This window comes from Lathyrus oleraceus, chromosome 3 (genome assembly GCF_024323335.1).
Source record: "Lathyrus oleraceus cultivar Zhongwan6 chromosome 3, CAAS_Psat_ZW6_1.0, whole genome shotgun sequence".
Classification (NCBI taxonomy): Eukaryota; Viridiplantae; Streptophyta; class Magnoliopsida; order Fabales; family Fabaceae; genus Lathyrus; species Lathyrus oleraceus.
The window spans coordinates 305919222-305930212 of record NC_066581.1 but is presented as its reverse complement, the minus strand read 5'-3'; positions in this window follow the sequence as shown (position 1 = coordinate 305930212).

Below are 10991 nucleotides of genomic sequence, written 5' to 3'. Positions count from 1 at the left end.
ATGATCACTTCTGACTCTGATGATTTTAGAGTCAAATTCTTTTTGCACTTTGGAACAGAAGCTAGTGAATATAGAGTGAGACTCACTCTTGTGCTTTAGGAATTTTACCCATGTCCAGCGACTAAAATCATCAACAATAACTAGTCAATGTGAAGAAGTTCCAGAGGCTTAGAGGTAGAAACAATACTTTTCTTTTTAAAAGATGTTTTTGAAAAATTTGCCTTTCTGACATGCCTCACATAGAGTTTCTGAAGAATACTTCAGTTTAGGTAGGCCTTTGACTAACCCGAGTTTATTTAGCTGAGAGAGTTTTCTCATGCTAATGTGGCCCAAGCGTCTATGCCATACCCATTGCTCTTCATGCACGGACATCAGACATTTTACATTTTGATCTTTTAGGTCTGAAAGATTTATTTTGTAAATATTGTTTTTCCTCTTGCCAGTGAATAAACTTGTTCCATTGTTCTGATTAATTGCTTTACACGTTTTTTGATTGAAGATTACATCACAACCGTTATCACTTAATTGACTTATTGATAACAGGTTATGCATTAATCCTTCTACATAGAGAACATCAGATATAGAGGGAAGAGTTACATTACCAATAGTTTCGGAGCCTCTGATTCTTCCTTTCTTATTTCCTCTGAACCCTACAAAGCCAGCATCTTTAAGTTCCAGGCTTTGGAACATATACTTTCTTCCCGTCATGTGTCGCAAGCATCCAGAGTCCAGGTACCATGATTGGTGTCTTAACTCTGCTAAATAAGATATCTACAACATAAACAATCTTATCCTTTAATACCCAGAATCTTTTGGGTCCTTTGTGATTAGTTTTCCCAGAGTTTCTTAGAACTTTGGGTTTTCTAGCATTATCAAAACGTTGTGCTTGTGTATGTGTGTAGTGATAGGAAAAAGGAGATTTAGGTTTTTCATCTGTAGAAGATTTATCTTCACTGGGGACATACCTTATTCCTCTTTTATTATTCTGACTTACTCCATAAATCATGGATGCCATTCTGCTCCTTTCTATCCCATTTTTTCAGATACTTTTGAAAAGATTTTTCATATTCATATATTATTGTGTTAGAAGTTTGTGGGGCTTGAGATAGTTCTTCTTCAAGTTTTAAACATTGTTTATTTGTGGAGTCTCTCTCTTTTATCAAAGTTTGATTTTCATCTTTTAGTTCTGAAGTAGTTATCTCAAGCTTATCACATTCTTCGATGGTTCTTTCAAGAACTCCTTTTAAAGCCTTAAATTTTTGTTTGAGTTTCTGATATGAGTTTAAAGTTTCAGAAATACATGATTCAAGGTCAGAACGAGAAAGATCATAAAATACCTCTTCAGGATCAGATTCTCTATCTGATGAATTTCCAGAGGTGATAGCCATGAATGCAACATTTTCCTGCTCTTTAGAGTTTGATTCAAAGGAATCAGATTCACTGTAGTCCCAGGTGGCCATTAGTCCCTTTTTGGTTTTGAATGAGCTTTTCCTGAAGCTTTCTCTTTGGATCTTTCTTCTTCAGCTTTGGACATTCGTTTCTGTAATGACCTGTTTCCTTACATTCATAGCATGTTATGTATTTGTTTGACTTACCTCTGGAGGTTGATTCTGAGGGATCTCCCTTAGGTCTTGGTCTTCTGAAGTTGTTATTCCTTTTTCTCTAGAGTTGTTTTACTCTTCTGGTCAAAAGGGATAACTCTTCTTCATCGTCAGAGTCTTCCTTTTCAGAGTCGTCATTGTATTCCTCTTCAGCTTGGAAGGCTTTGTTCCTTTCTGGCTTGCATCTTTCAGATCTGGACTTAAGTGCTACCGACTTGATCTTATTCTGAGGCTCATCTTCCTCAAGTTTTATCTCATGACTTCTGAGAGAACTGACGAGTTCCTTAAGGCTGATATTGTTCAGATCTTTTGATAGCTTTAAAGTTGTGACTATTGGTCTCCACTTCTTTGGAAAGCTTCTAACTATCTTTTTGACATGATCTGCAGTTGTGTAGCCCTTGTCCAGATATTTGAGTCCTGCAATTAAAGTTTGAAATCTAGAAAATATTACCTCTGCAGCTTCATCGTCCTCCATCTTGAATGCTTCATACTTCTGAATTAGAGCCAGAGCCTTTGTCTCTTTGACTTGAGAATTTCCTTCGTGAGTCATCCTAAGGGAGTCAAGTATTTCTTTAGTTGTTTCCCTGTTGGTGATCATTTCATATTCATTATAGGAAATGGCATTCAGCAGTATCGTTCTAGCTTTGTGATGGTTTTTGAAGTCACGCTTCTGATCATCTATCATTTTGCTTCCGGCAATGGCAACGCCAGTGTCAGACACAGGAGGTGTGTAGCCGATTGTGACTATGTCCCATAGATCAGCATCATAGCCCAGAAAGAAACTTTCAATTCTATCTTTCCAATTATCAATTTTTTCTCCATCAAAGATTGGAGGTTTAGCATTGTAACTATCTCTTTCATTGGTGTTCGCCATAATATTTTTCTCATGCTGGATCTCTCTACACTGTTAAGTGTTTGATTAGAAAATCAATAACAGATCCAGGCTCTGATACCAATTAAAGGTAGAGAAAAACAAGAAAGGGAGTTTGAATTGTTTTGGAAAATAAAACTTTTTAAGAATTTAGACACACTCAGAATAAAAAGAATTAGACATAGAATTTTATACAGGTTCGCTTGAAATTCAAAGTTACTCCAGTCCACCCGGCCAAGGTGATTTCGCCTTCAAAAATGACTTAATCCACTAATCTTGAAATATTACACAAACAACCGTCTAAGAGAATAATCCCTTAGTCCTCTCAAGTATTCAGACTACACATAGTCACTTGAGGAAGTATCTTAGTAATGAGATGATTGGTAATGCACAGTGCTTCTAACATTAAGAAAATATTACAGAAATATAAGAACAACAATTTTTCACATAAGAGCAGCAACTCGTGAAATAGTGAAAGGGGATGATTGAGAGATTTGTATTCTTGTGTGTCTCTTGTGTGTTTTCTTGTGTGACATACCATCCTTTATATAGGAGTTTGAGAGGACCATTGGGTGATGACAGAATCTTTGACATTGAAGAATGATTAATGTCATTACTCTCCTTGTTTCTTTCCAAAACCGTTTTGGGTGCGTCATAATTTCCTTCTATAGTAGTTTCTTTCTAAATGCAAATATCTTCATGGTTATGCTTTCTGAGTCAGCGAATCCTGTATTCAGAGTCTTGTTTTGCAATGTTCGTCTTCAGAGGGTACTTGTATCTGACTGTATCAGAGTTTCTCTTTAATCTTAACTTCTTCAGACCGTGCGTCTTCAGAGTTTGAATTTATTCTTCGCTTTTAGAGTTTTTGACTTCTTTCATTTTGCTAGCGCTTGTGTTAGAGTCAGAACCTTCTGGTCACGTATCCTCTGAGTAGCATCTAACGCTGGATTCTTTATCTGATGATTTATCTATCTGATTTTTTGATCAGAGTCCTGCACACTTAAGAATTTTTTTGTTAGGGTACCATTTTCGTTTCATCCTTTGTTATCATCAAAATATTAGAGATACATTGTAGAACCAACTTTGTTCTTACAGGGATTTCCTAACACATTCAGTGTTGAAGCACTTTACACTGTTGTTTACATACTCAATAAATAACCAACTAAGGCAATATAAGATAAGACTTCAATTGAACCTTGGAACAAGAAGAAGCCATAATAAAGCACCTAAGGCTCTTTGGATCTATATGCTACATTCATATTCCACACGTGAAAAGGCACAAGCTTGAAGACAAGACTATACGTGGAATCTTCCCAGGGTATATAACAATTTCTAAGGTCTATCGTGTATAAAACTTCCAAACTAAAAACTCATCATCAATCAAGATGTTGAATTTGATGAAATTCTTCTTAGAATTGGGATGAAGATAAAGTGGAGAAGAACATCCTTATACCAGCTCATCTACCTCAAGAAGAACCTGAGAAAGAAAACCTAGATGAACCTCCTTCCCCTCCACCACAACAACAAGACCATGAACTATCATCACCAAAGTCTACTCTAAGACGAGTAAGACCTTTGATGGACATATATGAAACTTGCAACTTGGCCATACTTGAACCTGGAAGAGTTGAAGAAGCGTCAAAGCAGGAAGTATGGGTCAAAGCAATGGAAGAAGAGATAAAGATGATCGAGAAAAACAACACATGGGAGTTAGTAAATTGTTCCCATGGAAAGGATATCATTGGGGTTAAGTGGGTTTATAAGACAAAGCTCAAACCTGATGGCACCATATAGAAACACAAGTAGAGGCTAGTAGCCAAGGGTTACTCACAATAACCCGGAATTGACTACAATGAGAGATATGCACAAGTAGCTTGTCTTGATACCATAAGAGCTCTAATAGCTCTTGCGACACAAAAATGATGGAGTATCCAGAAACTAGATGTCAAATCTGCCTTCCTCAACGACACACTTGAAGAAGAGATATATGTTGAGTAGCCACAAGGATTCATGTCCGAAAGGGAAGAAAGTAAAGTGTTAAGACTAAGAAAAGCATTATATGGTCTAAACCAAGCACCTCAAGCATGGTATAGAAGAATCAATAATTATTTCATGGATCGAGGATTCAAGAGGAACACGAGCGAGCCTACATTACACATCAAGTCTCAAAGTCAGTACACTCACTTACTCTCTCTCTCTATATATATATGGTCTTATCTACACGGGAAACAATACTAAGATGATGATGGAGTTCAAAGAAGACATGATGAAGACCTTTGAGATGATCTACCTTGGTTTGATGAGTTACTTCCATGGTATAGACGTAAGTCATAGAAATGATACGATATTCATATCGCAAAAGAAATATACAGAAGGCTTACTTAAGAAATTCAAGATGTACGATTGCAAACCCGTCGCTACTCCACTCGTAACAATAGAGAAACTACATAAGAATGATGGAACACCATAAACTGATGCATCCAGATATAGAAGTCTAATTGGAAGCCTCATATATTTGACAGCTACACATTTTGACATAATGTACGTTACAAGTCTTTTGTCAAAATTCATGCGAAGCCCAAGTCAAATATACTTTGGAGCGCGAAAAAGAAATTTGAGGTATATATAAGGAACAAAAGAGTTCAGTATATGGTACACTACTAAAACCGACTCAAGATTACTTGGTTACACAGAAAATGATTAGGCAGGTTCGATAGATGACATGAAGAGCGCCATTTGCTATGCTTTCTCACTAGGATCGATATTTTTCTCTTGGGCATCGAAGAAGCAAGCTACGGTTGCACAATCAACAACAAAAGCAGAGTACATGGAAGCTGCTGAAGCAACAAGTCAAGCTATATGGTCTGACGGATACTTAAAGACATAGGAGAAAAACAAGATGAGCCTAGTACAATTAATTGCGAAACAAATAAACAATTGTAATGGCAAAGAATCTAGTGCATCACAGCAAAATAAAACACACAGCAATCAAGTATCATTTTATTAGAGAAGTTAAAGAAACTAAAGATATCAAACTAGACGACTGCAGAACAGAAGATCAAATTGCAGACATATTCACGAAGGCATTGCCAAGACCGAGATTTAAAGAGCTACGAGCTACGCTTGGAGTCATAGAAATTTGCATCAAGGAGGAGTGTTGAAATTGCCACAAATTTCTAAAATATTTTTAAATATAATGTGTATGAAAATGATATAAGAGCCTAGAACTATAATTTGTATAAAAAAGGTAGAAGAACCTAGAACTATAAATGTATGGAAATGATAGAAGAACGTAGAACTATCATGATACTAATATAGCATGAAATATCTAGAAAGAACTAAAATAATGTATAAACATTCACCATCTTTAAGATATTGGTGACTTGAGTCTATAAATAAACAATTGATACCTTGTAAATCATCATCCAAATCATCAATGTTATATAGTCTTCTTTCTAAATAATTTTCTAAAACTATCTTATATCAAGTATCAATTATTCAACTACTAAGATCAACACTACAAAATCGATTTATACGAGAAAGATTACTCTACTTACAAACATATGATCATATCAATTAATATCTGAGGTAAAAGTTTTAACGATATGGAATAACTATAGAAAGATTATTTCTCAAATCTTATAAGAATTGTAAAACATCACAAATTCCTTTTTTTCGCTATAAAGGCAAGTAATCATTATTCATGTTGATCATGAATCTATGGCTATTGTATTTTGCACGCTCTAAATGGATATATGTCACACACATTCGAATTTTTTACAAAAATAACCCATTTTTTCAAGGAAATTCCCAAAATACCCCTGGTTTCAAAAAAATCCCAAACTACCCCACTTTTAGGAGGAGGCGCCAATTCAATTGACGACTCCTCTTAAAAATTTAATGGAGGCGCCAATTGGATTGGTTAGGCATGTGCCCTAGCCAATCCAATTGGTGCCCATGTGTATTACTTGAGAGGAGGCACCAATTGGATTGGCGCCTCAGTGTAAAATGCAATTTTTTTGTTATAAATAGATGTGTTGTGTGAGTCATTGTTCCACATCTCAATTAATCATTTGACAATCATGTTTGGTGTTCGTCGCTGATACGGAAAGGTGATTTATGCGAGAGACAAACCTCAGATGTTGATGTTATTCTAGAACATCAGTATGTTCGATCAACTAAAGAGGGAGCTGGTCCGTTGGTTAGATGGGAAAATACCAGAAGGGGAAAAATTAGAAGTATTGAGAGACTCGACAATATCTTTTGTTGGGTGCGAATGAAGACTGATAAGGATGTTAGGGAAATGTTGTTCGGTCGAGATGACATCAATTTGATTGTTGTAATCAGTTAGAAATATTTTTGTTTTCAGTTATCTTATTTTGTACTGATGTTTGTTGTGAACTTCGTTGTAATAAAAACTTAATGATATATAATGATTGAAGGTTATAGAAATACAATGTTACAAAAAAGCTTAAGACCCAGATGATGCTCCTCGATTGAGACAATTGTTCTTGTTGTGTCCTGGTTGACGACAAATACTATATAATTTTATCATTTTATCTATGAAATCCATTTCTGTCCTGATACGTGTGCTGTTTGGCCTTCCTTTTTTCTTTCTATGCATCTCACCATTGTGCCAAACTATATCACCTTCATATGGAGGCCAATATTCCTCCATTGGTAGTACCGAGAAGCTTTGATTATATACAGTCATGACGGTGGCGGCCTTGTACACATCAGATAAATGGTTGTAAGTGTCTTGATGAGTATATGCACATGCTGCAATGACATGGGAGCAAGGAATGCGGAAGGCCTGGAATTTTCCACAGTCACACCAACTTCTGTTTAGTCTAACAGCATAGGCTAAATTTGGTCTCCCCTCGTTGTGGTCCATTGTTTCCTGGACGCTGAAATTTTGCCTATGACGGTCAAAGACTATTACATCGTGTGTGCTATCTTTGATGCTCTCCTCTTTCATGACTTTCATGCAACACTCACTGAATACTTGCCCAGACATTAACACCGCACTCCATCTTTCACCTCTGGTTGCGAATGTAGAAGCCAACCTATAATAGGTCGATCTTACCAAGGATGTTATTGGCAGATTTCTAATTCCTTTGAATACCCCCCGTTCATGCATTCCACAAGGTTTGTTGTCATGTGGCCCCATCAATAAACTCTGTCAAATTCCCTTGTCCACTGTTGAGTTAGAGCATACCTAACATTCACCACCTTCTTGCGAAGATTCTTATCTTTTATTGCACGCATGAAGTTTTATGCAATATATCTAATGCAATAGACATGGGTAGAAAGAGGATCATGCCATCCGTTTTCATGGTTTTTGTAGGCACTCTCAATGGCAGCATGTCTATCAGAAATCAAACAGAGATTGACTTGTGGAGCCACATGTGTTCTGAGATGTCGAAGAGAGAAACCCCATCCACCAGCTGTTTCACCTTCAACCAGAGCAAAGGAAATGGGAAAGACATTGTTGTTTCCGTCTTATGCAACCGCCATAAGAAAAGTACCCTTGTATTTTCTGTATAACCAAGTGCCATCAATTTGAATAATAGGTTTGCAGAATGCGAAACCTTTGATGCATGGGTCAAACGCCCAAAAGAGACGGTGAAAGATTCTATTACCTGTAACACAGGTTCCGTCTGGCATCATTGTTGGCAATGTATCCATAATTGCCACAGTTCTTGGGACATATGTTTTTAGTGCCCATAAAAACTATGGCAATTCTTTGTATGAATCCTCCGAGTTGCCGAATACCTGTTCAACAACCTTTGTCCTCGCAATCCAGGCTTTCTTGTAAGATGGAGTATAATTATATGTTGTTCTGATATGGGATATAATTATACTCACCTTCACTGATGGGTCTTTATTAACCAACGGCAGAATGTCTTGACATATCAATGCAGCGCTTAGTTTACGGTGATCTTGTTCAACGTTAGTTGCAATGCAACTGTGACGTGGGTCTATGGAAGCGATCTCCCAAGAGTCGTTTTTCTTTTTGCAAGATGTGGCCAAACGAAACTTACAAAGGATGTTACGACATTCAAAAACATACCTTCTTGAATCAGTGTGTTTCATTGTAAAATCAGCAGAGTTGTTCATGTGGAATTTTGTGATAGCTCGCACACATTCTTCTTTAGTACGAAACATGTCTCCCACCTTTAATTCGCCTTCTGGTCGTGGATATGGGTTATAGAAAACACTGTTGGATGTTTCATCGTTGTGCAGATCCATATTTGTCATATGTTGAGGCGGATTGTAGACATGACTAAGAAGTATTGGTGGTGGTTGATCATCATCTTCAATGTCGTTGTTCGGCATGTGATCAACCTGTATCTCAGTCTCCTCTTATTCTTCATCAATGACGTCCACTTCTACTTCTGCTTCTGGGTTGACGTCATCTGCCCATTGTCGATCAAATTCACCAGATTCATCCTGACTGGTTATTTGAGACTGTTGAGATGGTATACATGGTTGAAGAGTAATGTACAACTCAATACAGTTGCAGCCTGAATGTTCATGACTAACAAACATGTATTCAACATCTTCATCGTCTTGTACCTTAAGCGGGAAAAACTTGCATTGACTATTCTAAAAAAATATTGGATTTTGATACGTGATCTTTGACACAATACCCGATCCTATACAGGATTGTATTCTTTTTTTCAAATGGAAGAAGGTTGCATTTCTCTTGATCGTAAGTCTAATGGTATCAGTGTTTCGAAAACAAAAACCATATAACTCATACTCGTATGTTTCACCGTTGTAGTGAACGTTGACACTGTATTTTGGTGAAGATGACATTGTGCAGATGAAAACTATTTTCTTGCTACAGATGAATGTGAGTGATGTGTCTTGGATGTTGATACTAAGACACTTAAATAGGTGAGTGAAGTGTCTCACATGCTAGCTAGTTCAAAGTGATATGTCGCACATGCAAGCTAGTCCGAAATGATGTGTCAACCATGCAAGCTACTAAGAAGTGGCATATTCATCATGCAAGAGAGAGAACAACCATGTGTTACACATGCAGACACACACTCCAATTGAATTGGCGTCCCCATTCATTCCTTGCAAATGGGCACCAATCCATTTGGCGACACCTTCTCTTGCACGAATGTAGACCTTGAAACCAAGAAATTAGACCTAGGTCTTGCATGCATGTCCCTATGGAGGCGCCAATTTGAATGGCGACACCATGTACAAAATGCACATGGGCGCCAATTCAATTGGAGACAACATGCAAGCACAACTTTTCATGCTCTCATTCATTTTCCTATAAATACATCCACACCATCAACACTTCTTTCACACCATCACTCTCACTACTTCTTCTATAATACTTCTTCTACAATTTCATCTGCAACAACTTCTTGTAGTTTCATCTGCACCAACCGCTTTCGTCCCCGACAAAATGTCTATCCTCACAATTGGCGAATCGCATAGAGGAACGGTTGCAAACATAGCAACTTATGTAAGCGTTTTCTTCTTTTGTTATTTGTTTTAATAGAGTCCCTTTTAATAACATACCAACTTAGTCAAGTTTTTTGTTCTTTCTTTTATAGGATGTTTCAAGGTTCCGGACTCGGGTCCACGAATATGTCCATATGGACCCGATGATTCAACCTTATGTTGAACTCGCCGGTTTTGGTCATATAAGCAAGATTTTGTCTTGGTCCGTAGACAACAAATTCATTCTTGCTTTATGCGAAAGATGGCTTCCAAAGACACACATATTTTGGTTCCCAGCCGGTGAGTGTATCGTGACGTTAGAAGACGTCTACATGCTTTTGGGACTGCCCATTGAAGGTAAGGCTGTTAATGGTAAAACCAACTATGCAAATTCAATTTGCATGGACCTCTTGGAGACTGATTTGTTAGATGATAACGCAAGAGGTCAATGCATACTCCTTTCACGCCTTAAGTCATACTATAATAGTTTATACTTAGATGAGCATTCTACCAAAGATGCTCAAATAATAAAAACTAGGTGTTACGTTATGCTTTTCATTGGTTCGTTTTTATTTTCCGAAGGTAGTGGTTCTAGCATGCATATTATGTATTTACCTTTACATAGACATGTAGATAGAATAGGAAATTACAGTTGGGGATCTGCTTGTCTAGCCTATCTTTATAGCTCCTTGTGCAAAAACTCACATAAAGACACATCTACATTTTCTGGATGTGCTATTTTACTACAAGCATGGGGTTGGTCAAGACTACCGTCCCTAGCACCCGTCAACAAAAACCCTTTCACATTCCCATATGCACAAAAGTAAGTTGTTTAAATTGTTATATCTTTACTTAATTCTTTAAAGATTCTTATCTCTAACTAATATTCTTACCTTTTTGGTGTAGATGGTTTGCACGTGGTATGAGTTATAACAGATGTCCTAGACATTGTATTACTTAGTATCGCAACTTGTTGGATCACCTTCGACCGACAGACGTAAGGATAATAACTTTATTATTTTGTTATAATTTGTTAACTTCTTCTACCT